At 36.8% G+C, this 20,975-nt stretch overlaps 1 long non-coding RNA gene across 1 annotated transcript in view; it reads left to right on the top strand.

The window, feature by feature from the left end:
• Positions 1–20,536, top strand: part of LOC146993080 (uncharacterized) — a 129,896-nt gene extending 109,360 nt beyond the window's left edge. The window contains exon 3 of the long non-coding RNA XR_015038579.1: positions 20,334–20,536. This is a non-coding gene — a long non-coding RNA (uncharacterized LOC146993080). The remainder of the gene's footprint in view (positions 1–20,333) is intronic.
• Positions 20,537–20,975: the final 439 nt, after the last annotated feature.

The following is a 20,975-nucleotide window of genomic DNA, read 5'->3' as shown; positions in this document are numbered from 1 at the left end:
ACAAAATATTTAACTTGCAGACTTTGATCTATAGATTTTGTACTATATCTATAGAATATGGACTATAGACTTTGAACTGTGAATTTTGAATATAGACTTTGAACTATAGACTTTTGTTGGAACTACAAACTACTCTTCATCACTACTTTTTCTTTTCGTCGCATATTATGTTCAAAATTCCGCACATATTTTAAAGAGTTACGTCATATATTATGCTTAAAATTTTTGTATTACATTCAAAGTTCTGTACGCTTATAGTTATGCTATTTTATGCATTATGTTTCAAATTTTTGTATTACATTCCAAACTATGTACGAGTATCATTCCAAATTATGTATTCATTTCAAATTATGTATTCATTTCAATTATGTATCATTCCAATTTTGTATTCATTTCAAATTATGTATATGTTTGCTAATATCAATAAACGGCTGGGATGACGTAGTGGGGAGACCCAATTAACCAAATGGTAAATGTGTGGTGCCCGTCTTCCCCGTTCCTAAATCCTAGTCGTGGTTTCAGATATAAATTGCATTAAAAGGAAAATTAGAAATTTACGAAGCAAAATTGTTCTATTTGTGGAATTGTTTATTCGGTACTTTTCCGTTATGCACTTCCGTTATGCATTTTGGCGCGTGGGAGGTTGTGACTGTGATGTCGCCAAATTTAAGACTTTTCGAAGTATCTTTAATTATAAATATCTTCATTTACTTGCACGATCCGAAATTATCTACATTCTCTCGCTGTGAACTTTATTCAATAAATGTTTAACAAAAATTAAAATTATAATCTTCTTCGGATTGTTTATTCAAGATAAATAAAATGGAAAAACGTACGATTTAAAGGTTCCAGTATTTTGCCTGAAACGAATTCCAGAACTAATTTCGAATTTCGTAAAATTTCATTTTCTTTGGACTAAGTTAATTTTTAGGATTAGTGGAGCGATAATGTAATTATAATTGTTAATTATTACTAATTATAACTGTTGATTACAGTACCTTGTTTCATTATCTGTTATAGTTACTAAATATTCAACTAAAACAGATGTGCTCGGCAGACTATTGCGTGTACAACGAGGTTGGAGAAAATTTTTTGCCTACATTTCTCTTAAGTCGTTGAACATTGGTAGTTCGGTCCGAAGTTGGAATCCCGCGAAAGGGCTGGTTGCGTGGGCGTTTCGTGGTTTCCCCCGTACGTAAACGTGTATAGAGCCAGTTTCCCTTAGAAAGTCCTCTACGAAGGCATCCATCCTCTTCGGAAGGTAGCCCTAATGGCTTTGTCATAATCACATAAACACCAAAACCAGCTCTCTTACGTGAATGAGCCAGTCGGGTTTCCTGGCAGCGAAGATTCCCGGAAATGTTTCTTTGGAACTGCAGTAGACTGCAGTTGTAGACTGATAGACTTGTCAGCGGTTTTACTAATGTCGTAGTTTTACTGACATTGCGAATTCTTTTCAGTTGCATTTCTTTTCTAGTTGTTTCCTGTCGTCAGCAGTCATTTCTCTTCTTTCCTGTAATCCATGATAGCAATGGGAGTAAAAATCATGATTTTCTAATGGCATAATCTTATGATTACTTTGAGTAATACATATTTAGTGGTTAGATCGTTGCCTAAGTCCAGCAGCATCGGCGATTGCAAATTCTTATGTTGACAGTGTACGTTGTACGTTGAAAGTGAAAGTTGGTGCGCACGTTCAACACCATCTATGCTAAAAATGTACGTTTGGAGACGTCGCTTTAATTTGAAATCTAAAACAAAGGAATATCAAATTTAACTTACCATTCACATACCATTTACAATAGTGCACACAGCACTATATTTACTTTAAATGAGTAGCCATCCTTCTGACTCACCTTGTATATGTTACCGTGAAAGACCGAAATTGGAGAATGTCGACTTTAACCGGAGAATATCAACATTCAGCAAATACGTCGGTGAAAGACCGAATATTTTACTACATTCTTGTATATTCGGACCCACACCGGTGTATGTCGACAATCACAGATATGCTCTGGTGAAAGTCGAAAAGAGAGGTCATAAAGTGTCATAATAGTTTAAGTTGTTGCAATAAATAAGATTTGAATCACATAATTTAGTCAGTTTTTTATGACTGTTATTTTATTTTCTCATTTAGAACGTACTGTATAATTAAGTAAGTTTTTAACTTCTATTATTTTCCTTTCTCATTTTGAATGTATTGTGTGTTTTAGGTTCTCATGTTCTTAAGTTCTTATTTCAAGTCTCAAGTGCGTTTATTCGCGACTGAATTACGGAGAAGAAAATATAATATTGTTATATGTTCAACATTCACCATTAAGTACATGGTGAATGTCGACATTGACCGGTGTAAGTCAGAAATAAGAGTATTTCGGATATACACCAAGCGACTAGGTGATTGTTGACATTCACCGGTGAAAGCCGACATTCTCCGGATTTCGGTGTTTCACCGTAACATATATATTGTAAAGCTTACAAATTTTTGATTAACAAACTGCGATTTGAAAGCGAGCAGTAGCAACACTTTCCGAAATAAAGCATTTTTATCTCAAACGCGTGAGATTGTTGCTACTCGAAAAAATGAGCAATGGTCTTCCTCTCGGCACTACTAAGAGACTATGGACGAGATAAAATGGTTATATCAGGGGATTTCAACGCTCACAACGTGTGCTGGGGCTTTGCAGATACGGACCCCAAGGGTAGAATATTATAAGATTTCATTTCAGCAAACAACTTAGTGTTACATAACTCAGCAGACTATCCGTCAACCTTCGATAGGATTCACGCCAAGGGTTGGCCGGATCTGACGATCACAACAGCAAGACTAGCCCCACAGGTACAGAATTGGGAGGTCATAGAAGGAACTAGCCTGTCTGACCATAACTATATCACGTTTCAGCTAGCTTGCTCGACGACTACTACCATCATAAGACGATACAACCTACCAGGTGGGAAGCTCAAATCCTTCACACAGCCTTGTAAAAGTCAACTTCAAGAACTGAACCCGAGGGTAACATATGCCTCTACGCGCACAGAACTGGAAGATATCACGGAAGAAGTGGTCTCCATAATACAAAATGCCTGCGAAACAATCCTTCCAGCAAGAACCACTAAAAGGTTAAATACCCTGAGTTGGTGGACAAGTGATTTGCGAATACAACAGAAGAAATGTCAGGCCATCCGCCGCCGCCTCAAGAGAGAACGCCAGGGAAGTGATGGTGCGGACACGATGTTACTAACCGCATTCAAAAGAGAAAGCACAATACAAAAGAATGGTAATACAGGCAAAGCTGAACTCCTGGAGGTCATTTTGTACAGAGAGTACAGCGTCCTTTGGCATTCAACATAAGTTAGCCACTGGAAAAAGGTTTACCCCTACGACTGTCCACCTAATGCAGGCAAGTGCGGAACATATAGACGGCCCCACAGCAGGTACATTAAATAAAATCATCGACATAGTCTTTCCGCAGGATGATGTCGAATATAACAGCGTGGAGCACCAGCGGCAAAGAAATGTTGTAGAGGACACATTTGTGCAGGATGACCAAGACTTCACAGTTAAAGAAATAATGCAGGTCCTCCGAAGTCTGCCGAAAAAGAAAGCCCCAGGGCCAGATGGTGTTAATTACAGTATTATCAAAGCAGTCATGAACACAAACTTAGATTTCACTGCAATATTCCTAAACCGTCTCTATAATACCGGCACTTTTCCAAGATGTTTCAAGGTTGGACAAACCATCCTGTTTCTGAAAAAGAACCCTGACCCCTCTAGCCCGGAATCGTACAGGCCAATATGCCTACTTTCCGCGCTTGGGAAGGTCTATGAGAAACTAATTATGAACAGGTTACGCCACCATCTGCAGGTCACGGACTACCTAAGTAAGTGCCAATATGGATTTAGGACTGGTAAATCGACGTTACATGCGTTGATGGAGCTCAAGAACGAGATATGTCAAAACAAAAGCTACGGCCACCACACGGCGCCTTGACTTGAAAAGCGCGTTTGACACGTTGTGGTGGCCGGCAATCCTAAATGCATTAGTAGATGCCAAGTGTCCGTCAAATATGTACAGGACCATTAAATATTACCTCTCTGAAAGGAGTGCAATCGTAGTCCATAATGGAGGTATCTTACAGAGAACACAGACACGTGGATGCCCGCAAGGCTAATGCGCGGGACCACACCTCTGGAATATTACTTTCAATCGAATATTAGCAGATTCATGGCCAGACCACACCAAAGTAGTTGCTTATGCGGACGATGCAGCGTTCATCGTCAGAGGCCGCACAAGAGAAGAATTGCAGAAAAACTGCAACAACACATGTGCACTATTTAGTGAAAGATGCCGTCTCTTGAAGTTCAAAATAGCGGAGAATAAATCCCAAATAATACTGTACCCTAAAAGGGAGGAACTCTGGCTAGGCAGCCAAGAATCACCTTCAATGGACAACGGATCAAAATTGTCAAAGAACTAAGGTACCTGGGGCTTATTTTCGATAATAAAATGAATTGGATACCGCATATTTTAGACATCAAAAAGCGCACCATGGCAATTGCTAAAAACCTGCGTCTCATGCAAGGCTACAGCTGGGGACTCAGTCCGCATATACACAAAATTCTTTATCAAACAGTGGCTGAAAAAATTGTGACATATGGGGCGGCTGTGTGGGCACAACCCATGCAGGGTCGTAAGACCAGACACCTACTCAGCATACAATGCCAATTCGCCCTGAATATCACGGGCTTACCGCACGACCGCCACCAGTGCACTGAATGTCCTAGCCGGTCTTGTCCCTTTGCACATAAGCACGGAGCGAGAGGCGGTTTTCAACAAGTAAAACAACTAAGAACACCAGCAACTCTGGAGGACATAGCATACTGGCCAGATGATTATGAAAAATCAATTAACATCCTTGAAAGACATCCTGCGACACAGGGAGTAGGAGTTAAGGTCACCCTCAGACAACAGATAGAGCGTATGCAAATGCATACGACATATTACTACACTGATGGGTCCAAAATGGACGATAACGTAGGATGGGCGCTAGTCGCGTTCCGGAACCATCAGGAAATTTCACACTGGAAAGGCCACCTACCTGGGAACAACAGCGTCTGTCAAGTGGAGGCTTTGGCAATTCACAAGGCAGTGAAACAGATAGCTGAACAAAAGCTGTATAATACCATCATAGTGTCAGACAGTATGTCTGCGCTACAAGCAATTGAAAATACTATGCATACATCGGCTATCATTCATGATATTCAAAGTCTCCTGCGTGACACAATCCATCTAAACACCCGCCTGGCATGGACAAAAGCCCATGCAGGAAATATCGGGAATGAAAAAGCCGACTTCCTTGCAAAGGACGCTGCCCTGAATAAGGAAGCGGAGGCACTTACAGTCCCATGGCCGCATTCCACACTCAAACGTAAGCTTCACCTACAAGCGCAGTCAATGTGGCAAGCAGAGTGGGGTGCAGCACACACGGGTCGACGGACGCACTATCATCTGCTGTACGTCAATCCTGCAAGACTGTACTCAAACCCGCATATGGTGCGCTATATAACAGGTCACGGACCATTTCCGGAGTACTTTGCGAGGCACGGTATCGTCAGCACAGACCAGTGCAGCTGCGGCCACCTCGGTACTCCGGAACATTACGTCACAGAGTGTCCAATTACAAGCGGACTGCATATCCCTATTCCCACTGAGAATCGACCGGCTTTTTGTAAATATATGGTGAAGCAAAGGCATCTCAGCCGAAAGATTACAAAAATCATGACGGCATTGGCAAGATACGGCACAGATCTATGTGCCGTAGAATAAATATTGCGCTCAGCAAGACAGAAGCCAAATTACACAGTATTCACTGCGCTAAGAGACTGCTTTAACTTCAGTGTAACCTCTACTGCATGGCTTCATGCCTAAACAAATTACACATGTAACCCTAATGTATATGTATGTGATCCTAAATGAATATGTAATGCATCCTAAATGTACATGTATATGTTATTGCACGTGAATCTCAGTGTAATTTTATAGGATCCCACATAGGGATATATTGCCTCTGAAACGTTCTGCACATTTGTCCACACTGATATGAAACTGTAAGAAATTCATCACTTATAAATGATAATTAAACAAATTGCATCTGTATGTAATCCCAAATGTATATGCAATGCATCCTTAATGCATATGTCTCCATAATAGTACGTGAATTTTAACGTAATACTACACCTGTATGTAATCTTAAATGTAATCCCAAACGAATATGTATGTAATCCGAAATGAATATGTAATGTATCCTTAATGCATATATCTCTGTTATAGTACGTGAATTCTAATGTACTTCTAATTAAACTGCGCTGGTATATAATCTTAAATATATTTTCATGTAATCCTAATGAATATGTCCTGTATCCTCAATGTATATATTATAATTGAATATGTTACGTATCCTTAATGTACCCTTAATGTCTATGAATATAATATTGCACGCGAAGTTAACTGTAATTCTACACTAAATCAGACATACCAGAATTACCTCTGTATTCCTTTTACTGCACAGCTCCATATCTAAACAAATTGCATTTGCATGTAATCTCCAATACATATGCAATCTGAAAGGAATATGTAATATTTCCTTAATGTATGTGTCTCTGTAATAATACGTGCATTTTACTATAATTCTAATTAAACTACAACTGTATGTAATTCTAAATGTCAGCCCAAACGTATACGTACGTAATCCGAATGAACGTGTAATGTATCCTTAACGCATATGTCTCTGTTATATTACGTGAAATTTACTGTAATTCTAATTAAACTGCACTTGTATGTAATCCAAATGAATAGCTTATATTTCCTTAATGTTTCCTTATCGCATATTATAATTGTATATGTCACGCATCCTTAATGTACCCTTAACGTATATGTTATTGCACATGAATTTAAATGTAATTCTACACTAATTCATGCACACCAGACTTATCATTGTATTGCTATTATTGCACAGCTCCGTATTTATACAAATTGCTTTTGCATGTAATTCCAAAAGTATATGTATGAAATCCGAATTGTATATGTATGTAATCCGAAACGAATATGTAATGTGTCCTCAATGCATATGTCTCTGTTATAGTACGTGAATTTTGATGTCACTCTAATGATTATGTCATGTATCCTTACTGCATATTATAATTGTATATATTATGTATCCTTAATGTACCCTTAATGTATATGTATGTTATTGCACACGAAAATGCACATCATAATTGTATCTGTTACGTATCCTTAATGTACCCTTAACGTATATGCATATGCTATTGCACACGAATTTAAATGTAATTCTACAGTAATTTAGGCATACCAGAATCATTTCAGTATTGCTAATACTGCACAGCTCTGTATTTAAACAAATTGCATTTGTATGTAATCCCAAATGTATACGTATGTAATCCGAATTGTATATGCATGTAATCTCAAATGAATACGTCATGTATCCTCAATGCATATGTCTCTGTTATAGTACGCGAATTTTTAATGTAATTCTAACTAAACTGCACTTGTATGGAATCCTAATGTACAAGTATGTAATCCCAAAAGTACACGTATGTAACACGTATGCATAAGGGGGTAATGTATCCTTACTGCATACATCTCTGCTCCAGTACGTGATTATTAATGTAGTTTTTAATTTACCTGCATATGTACACCTGTTATGTTTAAGTCTGTATGGATCCCCATAGGGATCTATTGCATGAGGTTCTATGCATAATTGTATCACTGTTCAATCAGCATTAAATAATCTGTAATTATCATCGAGCAGAACGCATTCTTGAAACTTATGAACGCAAGCGTTTCATAAGTGTCATTGGTATTATTTAGATTAGCCATTTATTTTACTGTATGAATTAACATACTAATCTCATTTCTGTTGGTGTCAATATACGCATTCTTGTACCTTGTTTCATCATGTGCTCTTGCAATAATAACATTTGATTTGTTGCTCTGATTTTAAACTTTATAAATCTCACTTTATTTTATAAATCACTATATTGTATCTATCATGTATCAACTGTATGTTCAACCGCCCTTCTATGACAATGTATCTCTCTTCTTTTAGTCTCAATAAATTCCCGGGGGCCCTTTGGTTCGTTGAACTGCTCCTGGGATGGATATGGCGTTGCGTCTGGGCGCTCGGCCCAAGGCGTTTGTCTTCCGGAGTACCTTTGCAACTTAATGCAATTACCTCCACAACTTCGATAAGGAAACTGAGTTGAATAAGAAAAAGCATTGGCTAAAGGAAAAATGAACAAACCGTTAAGGGTTTACTATGAAAGAAATGAATAAGAAGTCCACGTAAGGGACGAGTAATTCTCTCTGCTTTCAACTTGTAATCTAAGATTGAAAGAGAGAGAGGTGTTGATTGAGGCGAATTCCGGAACGCATTGCGTTAATGGAATCGGAAAGGTTGGAAGAGAACAGCCGGGAAATATTGTTCCAGGGCTTGGGAAAGGTAATATTAGGTAATACGGACAGCCGCAGTGATTGCTAATGCCTTGGGGATGAGCGGGGGGGTGGAAGAGTCTTGCGACTAAAACTGGAATCCAGGGAAGAAGGAGCGAAGAGGAGGGGGGTATAGTCTATTCAGAAGGCGAAAAGTTCTCCGACCGCCCGTGGCGAGTAGTGAATAGGAGCAACTTTTCGAGAGGAAAAGAACCGTGAAGAAAGTTAACTGCGAAAAAGACGGAGAAATTTTTGGAAGAGGATTTAAAGGGACGAGTATTGAGCTAAAGAAGGAAAGCAAGGGGAATTAAAGGAAGGAAAATGGATTAAAAAGAGAAGCTAGATTAAATTTAATTATGGATGAAGGTCTTGAAGTGATGAAATGGAAGCTTGTGATACCTGTGTAAAAATAAGGAATTGGTACGTTAAGGTTAAGTAAAAGATGCTCTGCAGGAATGATTAGATTATAGATTATTTATTGCAGGATTAATTAAGTCTGAGATTAAATGAATTTTTACTAGAAGTTAAATTAGTTTAAGAAGTTGATGTTTAATATTGCTTATTTATAAAGTTAACTTTAATGCTATAAGTCTGGTCCCTGATATATGAAAAGGTGAGGTCCTGATAAATGGGGGGAGGTCATGTTTAGTGGTACAGATGTAGGTCGCGATGAACGAGGCCAGATTATGTCTGGCGGGCAGTGATGTTAAAAAGAGAGTTAGTTAAGGGTCGCCGGGTTAGGCCCGTGAAGTGCTGGTTTAAATTTAAAATTAGAAAGAATTCCTAGTCAAGCAAGCACCTCCGCTTTGGCTTCCTAGGAAAGATGTTAAATGTTCTATCAAGAACGCTCCTAGGTCGCTTAGCAGAGCTGAGCTCTGCTGGATTATAGGCAGGAAGTGAATGCAAGACTGGGTTTTCAATCTGAGAAAGTCTATTGAAAAACTTGGCCGAATTTTGCCGAAAAAAGGCATCTAGGGGTAAAATTTTGAGATCGTTATGGAGCACTTCATTCCGGACGAAATAATGAGCATTGGTGAGTATGCGAAGCGTGACGCTCTGGAATACTTGGAGTTTCTTTAGATGGCTGTTAGCTGCGGTTGACCAGATGATAGCTGCATAGGTGAGGATGGGAAGGATGGTACTGCGATAAAGGAAGATCTTGTTGTTGAGAGAGAGGTTGCTGGTTCGGTTGATAAGTGACATTAGTTGGGTTCTGACAGTTCTTGCTTTGGCTATTGTATAGTTGATATGGGTACTCCAGAGCAGCTTCGCATCTAGATAAAACTCCCAGATATTTATAGGAATCCACCCAGGGTATCTCCTCTTCGAATAACCTGAGTGGTGGGAGTTGGCTATGGACGTTCCTCTTTCTGGAAAAGAAAACGGTGGCGGCACTTTTTGCGACGTTAATTTTGATTTTCCAGGTAATGAGCCAGGACTCCAAGTCTGTTAAATAAAGTTGAAGGTGATTGAGAGTGGCGTTAAGTGTTGGGTGCTGAGAAATGATGGCTGTGTCGTCTGCGTAAAGGGCTAGATCGACACTTGGTGATTGTGGTATGTCATTTACATACAAGTTGAAGAGCGTAGCGCTAAGAATTCCTCCCTGAGGCACCCCCGCCAGGATAGGCCGAGGAGAAGAAACAGAATATTTAACTTTGACAGAAAAGGTACGATTATTGAGGTAAGAGTGCATTATGTGCTTATGTGCACGATATTAGCCGAAATTTCAAGTCGCATGAGCTTGAATAAAATTCCGATATGCCAACACCTGTCGAAAGCCTTTGCTACGTCTAAATAGACTATAGTTGTAGGCTTTCCACTGCGAGATCCTGTGTGAATGATTTCTACTACCCTCAGTAGCTGGGTCTGAGTTGAGTGTTTTGCGCGAAAACCGAATTGTTGAGGAATAATGATATTTCGGTTTCGGCAGAAATCATTCAGGTATCTAAGCAGTATAGCTTCGTAGATTTTACTAAGTGAAGACAGGAGGCTGATCGGTCTGTAATTTTGAGGGACCTTTGGGTCCATACCAGGTTTTAGAATAGGAATGACTAAAGCATTCTTCCAGCTATCAGGATAATATTTTAACCTTAGCATTGAGTTAATCAAAACTGCTAGGTAAAATATGAATTTAATTGGCAAATTTTTAATCATGCGATTAGAAATCTTATCAAGGCCAGGTGCTTTTGCAGGGGTGAGATTTTTGACAATTACAAAAATCTCAGTCATGGTTGTGGTAATGGGTTCCTCAGAATGTGTATCTGAGGAGAGAAATTCTTCAACTTGGTGTTGGACTTCATGCGTATGCATTGCACAGGTATCGAACATGAGTCCAGTGTTTAATGAGAATTGTGTTTGAAGACTGTCCGCTATGCGTTCAGCCTTCTCAGTATCTGTTAATGCCATCCGGTCATTGACCTGCCCATTAGGGGGGAATGTCATGTTTAGGTTTGCGAAGCCGTGCACTAGCAACCCAAAGGCTATTGTCAGAAGTCTTTAAGGACTTAAGATAATTTGAGTATTTAACATCTGCATACTTTTTAATGTCAAACTTGATCTCATTCTGGATTCTTCGCAGTTGCACTCGAAAGGATTCTAAACGTATGTTTTGCCAATCTCTGCGAAGACGGTTTTTGATTTTGATTTTATCCTTAATGAAGTCAGGTAATTTATAGTGATTAGGCCTGAATTTGGGTTTGGAAGCAGCCGTGAACGCACTTCCCAGGGTTTGGTTCAGCCTGTCAATGGCTAAGTCAACCTCCTGATTATCGTTAATTTTGATAGGGGGGAGAATACCATTTTCCAAAACATACCGAAAGTTGTCCCAGTTAGTCGAGACTTGCGCCGGCAAATTTTGATTGATTCTGGTAGTTTTAAGGGTGAGGTGAACCGGATAATGGTCAGAGGACAGTTCCGGAATCACTTTGATCGAATAATCTAATGGAATATTTTTAAATAAAGCCAAATCAATAATGGAAGGAGCACCTAACCCCCCAGGAAACTGGTAATGGGTAGGTGAGTTCGGCGCTATAATTTGGATACGGGCGTCCTGAGCCCAAATTTTGAGTTTATCGCCATAGTTGTTGGCAGTGACACAATCCCAACTTCTATGACGGGCATTTAAGTCTCCTGCGATAATCTGGGCGCTCGGTGCGAGGCACGCGTGAGGCTCCTCTCTAGCCAACTCTAGATAAGGGTGGACATGGTGCTGTACTGATTAATCTCTATGGCAAAGGGATTAATTAAAGGGATTATGGCAAAGGGATTATGATTAATCTCTATGTCCACCGTCACTTATCACTTATCACTTGTACAAATCATCCGAGGAGAATGATCTATGGGTGACTTCGCAGTTCGTGTTTACTTCGCTGTGATGAGTCGGTTCTTGTATTGTTAAGTTCTATAGTTATAAGTTAAGGCTGACATGTTAAGTTCGATAGTTAGGAGAGAAAGATAGATTCAGCGTAACCTTTGCAGCTAGTTTGCTTAGATTTATCTCTTTCCGAAACACTGAGACAATCATTACTTGGACGAATTAATTTTAAAATTTAAGGGAAGCTCGTTCTCCGAACGCTTTCAAGATAAGGAAATTTTTTTAATTTTCGAAGACTGACGCTAAAAAAATATGTTACGAAATGCAGTAGAAATTTCAACTATCAGTGATTTAAATCACGGTTTCTTAAACTGTGGGTCGCGGGACCTGCTGCAGGGGGATCGCAAAAATTTTAGCAGGTTTGATATTTCTTTAACTTATTATAATAATTTTACAATTACCAAATACTTTTACACAATGTATCTGAAAATGGATAAAGACAATAGAGACAAAGCAAAAAACGAAAATGTTTCGACACATTCTTTTTATAATGCGACATGCGACGGAGGACGTGGGCACCACCCCTTTACCATATGGTTTATTGGTGTAGCGCCACGTCCACCAGTGTCTATATAAATATCAAGGACTCGGACGCTAGGTGCATTAGATTTCACTTATTGCGCCTGACTGGCGTAAGATAAAATATTCTACTGTACAAGGGTGCATACATGCAGGGGTAGGATATGGAAACAGTAAGATGATAATGCATAAAACAATTATATGTGGAGATATGCTAAAATATAACATACCAACTCAGATATCATAGATACATTAAACATATGTTACATGAAAATCAATAACTAACATACTATTATACCTACATTAATCAAACATTACCTAAATATAAAGGACTAAGCGTTCATTTCCCTTGCTTTGCACGTGTCTGTTACTTATTTAAAATTTTCACATTGTTCTATGGGCCCACCAGCGGCCGAGCGGTAAAATCGCTGAACACTGGTAGTTCGGTCCGAGGTTCCAATCCCGCGAACGGCCTGGCTGCATGGGCGTTTTCGTGTTTTCCCCCATGTGTAACGTGTATACGAGCCAGTTTCCCTTGGAAAGTAATCCACGAAGGCATCCCTGCCCTTAGGCAGATAGCCCTAGTGTGCTTTGCCGTATTCACAATGCACCACATTGTTCTATGTCTTAAAATTAGAGATTAAAGTTAATGACCTAAACCTGCAATAGTATATTACAGTACAAGTGAAAAAATTGACAGTGTCACTCACGCGTGTGTCGGCTTTGCGCGATACTTATGGGATCCCACAAAATTTTTGTAAATATTACAGGGTCCTGGGTGGGGGTCGCGAAAAAATCTCAGTGATAAAAAGGGGTCGCAACAGAAAGAAGTTTAAGAAACCCTGATTTAAATTATGCTGCAATGACGACTGAAATGCTATAAAATAGAAGATATGACTTTGAGAAGAATATTGTAAAGGAAATACGAGCCATTTTCCTTAAAATATTTAGCCTATTTATTTTTATAATCTGTATTTAGCCTATTTACATTCTATGTGTAATACAAACCATTTTCCTTTTGGAAATGTGTCGTATTAAACATAGAGAAAACCACGAAAAATGATAATGCTGCCAGTCCGTTCGCCTGAATTCGAAGCCGGGCTGGACCCTACTAACAGTATTTAGTTACACTGGTAAGGGCAAAAAAGATTTATTGAAATGTCTGCCCCAATATCCAGACATATAACAATATTTCTCCGATTTAGCTTATCACTGTTATTGATTAGTAAATTGAATAAGCTCTCGTCTTAATAATTTAAATTTTTTATTTTTAATAATCCACTTCATAAGTTAAAAAGCATTTAATTAACTAAGTATTCAACTAAAATCGATTAAGAGCAGTTGGGAATTTGTTGTAATTAATAAAAGATGTTTATAATTCCACATGTGTTGCGTAAGTAGTGTAGAATCGCTTTTTAAATTTTTTATAATCACTAGTAATTAATGTATTTTAAATTTCACATATATTAGATTAAAAAAATTAAAGAAAATGAAATTCCTAATTAAAACTTTTTTAATCACATTCTCTTTTGAATCCTAATTTATTTTGGTACTTTTCCGCTTCGCCGGCGCAAATCTCGCCAAAAAGACTTTGTCGGCGACAACATACAGTATACACATTAAAAAATTGAGTTCTAAGAATTTTTTTATTTTGAACGCATATATATATATTAATATGATTTAAAATTTTGTAAAAAGCCAATAAATTTGCAAAAGACATCAATTTTGAATTTACTATGCATTCATGGTCCAACATCCTGATTCCCCGGTTCGTATCAGAAGACCCAAAGTAATCTCATCTCACGTAAACTACTCTGCAAAAATTCTCTACATTAATTTCAAGTTAAATCTTAATTTGGAATACAAGTTTAAATGCAAGAATCATTTCAATTCGTGCGAATAGCTTACTCAGAAATTACGTAAAACCACAGTGATTTACAGTACATTCCCGATTATCCGCGGAACTGGGTGGCGCGGCCGCCGCGGATAACAAAAACGCGGATAATCCGAAAAAAGCTAGAAACGGGTATAGCGCAAGCGAGAACAGTCATTCCAACTTTGAAAAATCGTTTTTTTGTACAATAAAACGTGAAATAAATAGCAGGAAATGTTTAACTAACGTTTAATATTTTAGTATATCACTCAAAACTAACCTAAAATGCATTTTGTTAATGAAAACAGAAAAATGCTTTGTACTTACGAGAGGCGTCAAGGATACACAGAAAAATTAATACATATGTACTGTTTTAATACTGTAATGTATTATGTAATTACAAAAGCATAACATTAAAACTGCACCTTTTTGAAGAAATCAGTCATTTGTGTTTGCTTCTTGCTTTGAAAGCGTTTTCTCTTGATCCGAGATTGCATTTTTCGTAGCATAAGTTTTTCGGCCAACTCCGCGTCGTCTTGTTCTTCCAAATAGCTCAGCAGTCCGTCGACTTGTTGCAAAGCCGCTTCTGCACAATGGGCTCTTCTTCGCCTTCATTTCGCTCTCCTTTATTCTCGGTCTCTCCCCTTGCTTTCTTTACAATTTCGTCATCTGTCAAGCGTTCGAAGCCAGATTCATTGACGTCACACTCCAACCACTCCTTAATGTTTTCAGCATCGACGTTCTCACCACCCGGAACTGTTTTCACCATATCGGCAAGAGTTGGCGTGGGCGTGTCTACATCTTCATTCTCTTCCTCACAACTCAAAGGGTTGTTGTTGGCTTCAACATTAGGCATGAGTTTTCTCCATGATTTTATGACGGTTGACGGTTTCACTGAGTCCCATGCAGATGCAATATCGTAGATGCTGTCCAAGATTGTGTAGTGTTTCCAAAACTCTTTCAGATCATAACCTTCTTCAATTTTGGTCATTAGCAGCTTGGTTCGGTATGTTCTCTTCATTGTTGCAATGACTCCTTGGTCTATGGGTTGGATTAGCGCAGTAACGTTTGGGAGGAGAAACTTTGCAAACATTTGTCCATCAGAAGACTTTAGCACGCTTGTTCCTGGGTGAGAAGGTCCGTAGCATAGCTTTTTCAGGCAGGTTTTTCAATTTAAGATGTTTACGCACTTGAAGAACAAAGATTTTTTCGAACCATTTTTGAAAAATGTTTCGGTTCATCCATTTTTTTTTTTTTTTTTTTTTTTTTTTTTTTTTTTTTTTACTTTCCAATGACAACAAGTCTAAGTTTATGGCCACCGATAGCGTTACTGCAAGACATGATAGTGATCCTTTCGTTGCTGCTTTTTGACCCGCCGCTTTACTTTCATTTTCAAATTCTAAAGTGCGAGTGGAAAGACATTTCCACAAAAGTCCCGATTCGTCGGCATTGTAAATTTGTTTAAAAGATAGCTCTTCTTTTAAAACAAATTCATGGTGTAAATTCGTCGTCTGGTTGTTTGTCACCACTACGTTTCTTCCCATGAAGTCCAATTTCTCGAATTCCACGTCACAGCTTAAAACGAATCAACCAGCCAGAAGACGCATCAAAATTTCCTTTCAGGACTAACAACTCAAAAAAGGTTTTTGCCTTCGCCGCAATGATAAGACCATTTACAGGAGTACCCTCTTTTCGAACTTGAGCTAACCACTCTGTCAATGCCGTGTCTAACTCAAAGGTGTTTTCATAGTTCCCTTCATAGTTTTTCGCGTTTTCATTGCGGAAGCACTGTCCGACATTGATGCAAAGTTCACCAGTTTGTCTTTTTGCTTTAGAAGGTCACGCACTGTTGTTTCCGCGATTCCGTAATCCAATTCCATTTGCTGCCTTTGCTACTTTGGAAATTAATTCTAGTTTTTGCGAATCGTCAACACAACCTTCTTTCGTTTTTCTGACATTTTAAATCAATAACGAAAAAACAAAACCAAAAAGCACAAACACTGAACACAATAAAAGATAAGAAATTAACTCCCACCGGTTCGCAAACACCATCAGGCTTAAACTAACAATGGCGATTGGGAGGTAGTGGACGTGTCAGTAAGATTAAGACGAGAGAGGGGGGTGGAGTGGGCACTGCAAGGGTGAGTAAGAAATCACTTACTCATCAGAGGGGAAGGTTCCAAGAAGGCCATGGAGGTAGGAAAGGGAGGAGGGGCCATTCCGCGCTAGAAGTGAAGCACTGCTTTGAAGCTTGGGTCACCAGACGGGGTGTTCTTTGTTTACATTCACAAGCTCGCTTGACAAGATTCTGATAGTATTTCGACACACCACAGTTATTATGGATTAAAAATACCTTGTTTATACCCACGTCTGTAAATATTTACACTGACTGCCAGACAATTTCAATCCATTAATTGTCGAAATGAAGAGTCATTTAGAAACTTTGAGTTCATATTTAAATATTAAGGTTAATTGGGTTAAAGCCCATATAGGCTTTATTGGAAATGAGAGGGCCGACAGTCTGCCCAAGCAAGCGGTCTCAAATGTCAGTGCAATGGATATTGAAGTAACAGGTTCGAAGAGAATTGCAATTCGAAGAATAAAAAAATTTACGTTAACAAATGGAAAATACAGTGGTTCTCTTCACCTGAAAACAAAGGATTTATGGAACTAATTAAAATCACAAATAAAGTTAAATGTATGAACAACATTGATGTTAATCAGGTTTTAACTGGACATGGTAGGTTTCCGTTCTATTTCAACCGATTTGGTGTGGTGTATTTAATTACGGCAAAGCACACTAGGGCTATCTGCCTAAGGGTAGGGATGCCTTTCGTGGAGGACTTTCTAAGGGAAACTGGCTCGTATACACGTTACACATGGGGAAAACCACGAAAACGCCCATGCAGCCAGCCCGTTCGCGGGATTCGAACCTCAGACCGAACTACCAGTGTTCAGCGACTTTACCGCTCGGCCGCTGGTGGGCATATACACACATGAATAAATGGAAATGCAAGCTACTTTTCCTTACAAAACCGCCCATGAATATATACTTCCCTTTAGGCTGATAGCCTTTGCATGCTTTGCCATATTCTATCAATCCAAATGATGCAAATATGCAGGATAAATATACCGGAAATAAAATTCAGTGCATTTGTAAACTACATTAGTTCTCTTATAGCTTGGCATTTAATTGCCCAATGATTTACTAGTCCAAACTAAGGCAGAATTCAGATATCGTTCAAATAAAAGAAAATTAATAAGGTCTGATTTTTAGACGTATATATGAAGATTTATTTTTTAAAAATATTATTTTAAGTCAACCAAATTAATTTCAAATTTAAGTAAGCATTCATGCCTTTCAGTAGCATTATTTTTGTTATCTATATAGCATTATCAGTAGCATTATTTTTGTTATATCAATATTTCTTGTTAATAAAAGAAAAGCAATGTTATGAAAGACTAGCGAAGTGGATTTGCAAGTTCTAATTACGAAAGGTCCCATGCTTTAAGGGGTCATTTTTAAAAATACTTAATTAAAAAAAAATATTTAACGTAAAACTTCCAAACTTCACACATGTGGAATATTAATTCTATATATTTTATCTCATTCTTAATTTATTAATTAATTTCATAGCATTTTGTGTGACACTAGTAGTAATTATTAATTAAATTTTATGCTGTTTCTGATCTATGTTTTGATTTTGTTATTAATTACTTTAGTTTACATAAGATTTAAAATTATGTAAGGTACAAAAACCTTCTGCATCTATTAATATATGCTGAAGTGAATGAAATTATGCCAGTGAAATTTTTAAAATCAAAAATAAATTTCTGTGGAAAATTAAAGTTATAAATTCTAAATGCAAACAAAGGAGTGAATTTGAAAGTTATCAAATAAGCCAAAGTGTTGGTCATTTTTTCAGTTTTGCAGAAGAATTTTTATACTTTGCAGAATGGGAATATGATGTTTGGTTTTGTTAGTATTAATTATTGCAACTTACATTGCAACACGTAATTTAGCTTAAAATTTATTTGAACTTAATTTTCTAATTTATTTTGATCATGTATATTTCATATGTCATAAGTCTTTGAAATGAACTTAATTCTATTTATTTACACAATTTTTTTAAAGAAGAAAAAGTCACATTTGGTTTGCTTAGTTGCACACGAAGATACATACCTAGATATATATAGAGAGAGAGGGAGAAAGAGGAGTTATATTTACTTGCAGACTTTTTTCTTCCTTTTTACTAATATTATAGTATGAAAATCAAGGGGTAAATTAAGCAATCAATTTAATTTTGAAGGATGTGATTACAATAAGATCATAACCAATCAAAAATATTCATGAATGAACTACTGGTAACTATCATAGTATTATTATTTAAAAGAAACTTATATTCCAATAAGAACGCTTAGTAACATAACCATTTAAGTTATCTGATAAAAGTAATTTTCATTCCTACTTCCCTATACCTTGAATTTCACTCTTAGTATTGCCCACTGCTACTCCCTAGACCTCAAAGCATTTAATGCATCTGGAACTGCAATTTGTGTCTTCTTCTACAGCATGCAAGTTATCACCGTTTAGTTTGTACTGCCACGAGCAATGATCTTCAGAATTACCGTATTGCGTTGCATATTCCACCCCACCCAGCTTTAGAACCAGATTCTGAAAATTAAAAAAATATTTACATAATTTTCCCCCTTTTAATGCATTCAGAAAATGAATATCCCAAGATTTTAAAATGGATTTATCAACATAATGATTGTTTTCGTCATACTAACAAAGGCAAACTTTTGCACACTTAAGGTCCCGTTGAATCTTTCTCTTCTAACTGTTGAATATTATGTCAGCCTAATACAAACAATGATCTATGATAGTGAAAGCAAATACCAACTGCCATTCACTGTGCAATTTTGCCATATCAGCTGAATGTTCACCCTAGCAAGCATCGGACCACAACCTTCTCCAATTATTTATGTATGATCTGAGGCCTAAGGATTTGCAAGAACAACAATGAGAATGACAGAAGTTCAAATTATAAAGAAGAAATGAGATAACTTATTAGATGTTACAATTATGTGTATTCTTATTGAAATAGGGGTTTCTTTTAAATAAATAATATTGTGATAGTAGTAGTTTATCCATGATTACTTTTCATTTGTTATATTCCTACTGTGAATGTGTCCTTTGGAAATTAAATTATTCGTTTAATTTTTCCCCCTTAATTTTCGGAAGATAAAATTAGTAAAAATAAGTGGGAATATGGCATCAAGAGCATTAGATATCCCCATTTTCTTGAAGCTGTTCACTATTATTGTTTCATCAATGATAGGCCATGCACCCAAAATCCACTAGCAAATCAGTTAGTAAGATGAAAATGACCACTATGCGGACAAAACATTTAGGGTAACTTGTTTTGTGAGCGTCTTAAGGAAGACAAACATTATCTAAATATTTAAAACATATTCAGAATCCTGTGCTAAAAGAAAGCTAGGGGGGAAATGTTGTCCGAGTCCCAGTGATTCCTTTGGACGAATATGTAATATTGTTTCAGAAATTTAAGGTAATAAATATAATATTTTTCGAATGCTAAAACAGTTTGAGAAATTTATTCAAGTTCTGAATTCTGAATATAAGTATACTGTATATTATATTTAATGACTATGGTGGCTTCATTTATAAAAATATTTGAATATTGGCTGTTTTTGTACAATGAACCTTCTCTAAGTTAGCTATACGTGATTCCTGAAAATTTTGATCTTTAAATGATAGTGGGCATCCTAGAGAAGTTATGTTTACTAATTAGTTATTTTATGAGGAATGCTGGTTAAATTTAAAAAGTGATTGACTGAGGTAGCTTGTCGTAATGAGAAGGTTCACTGTAATCCAATTTTTTAAAGAATTTAAGCTGTTCTTAATTAAGATATTATAAAGAAATATGATTAAAAGTGTTATATAAGCACATGTTTAAAACATCTATTAAAATAATTTTTATAAGCTTTTTAAGAGCAGGATTATGATTTTAAAAGAAATGTTTTTTTCTTTATTTAGGAGACATGGTTTACAAAGAGGAGAAAAACCATTCATTTTTTCCAAGCAGTCGAAACGAATTTTTATGAAATGTTTATTAAATTATATTGTTATTTTTTAATTAATTCTTTTTTTCAGGTTTTATTTAAAGTTTATTAATTAAGTAATAAATTATTTTTACTTCTGTATTTTAATTAGCATATTATTTGCTTCATAGTGTTTCACAATAAAATTATAAATTCAATAAACTTCTTAATTAACATGCTGTAATATAGAGAGAGCATAAAGTTTGTTTTCTGTTGTCACATGTATATTTCACAATTTTGTATGCGAATCTCGAAATTTATAATAACTAGGAATACTTTTTAGTATCACTTTCGAAATGGTAAATATTAAGCTTAGATTTATTACATATTATGTTTGTAAAAAATTATAGGTAAAATTAAAATGCATTAAATTTTAAGCTAAACTGAAGTATTAATTTTAGAAATAAATTTCTTAAAGGCATAATTGTATTAAGAATTTTAAGGGAAACAAGGCTTTAAAAATTAAGGTCAGTTGGCAAAGTTTTATGCTTATTCAAAAAGCATGACATTAGGTTTTTAATGAAAGACTTCTATCTATTAATTCAAAGGAAATTATTTGAAGGTAAGTAAAAAAGTT

Source organism: Stegodyphus dumicola, chromosome X1, assembly GCF_044657685.1.
Source record: "Stegodyphus dumicola isolate Sdum_Otavi_A_Nest chromosome X1, ASM4465768v1".
In the NCBI taxonomy this organism is placed as follows: Eukaryota; Metazoa; Arthropoda; class Arachnida; order Araneae; family Eresidae; genus Stegodyphus; species Stegodyphus dumicola.
This window is presented reverse-complemented; position numbering and strand designations above follow the sequence as displayed.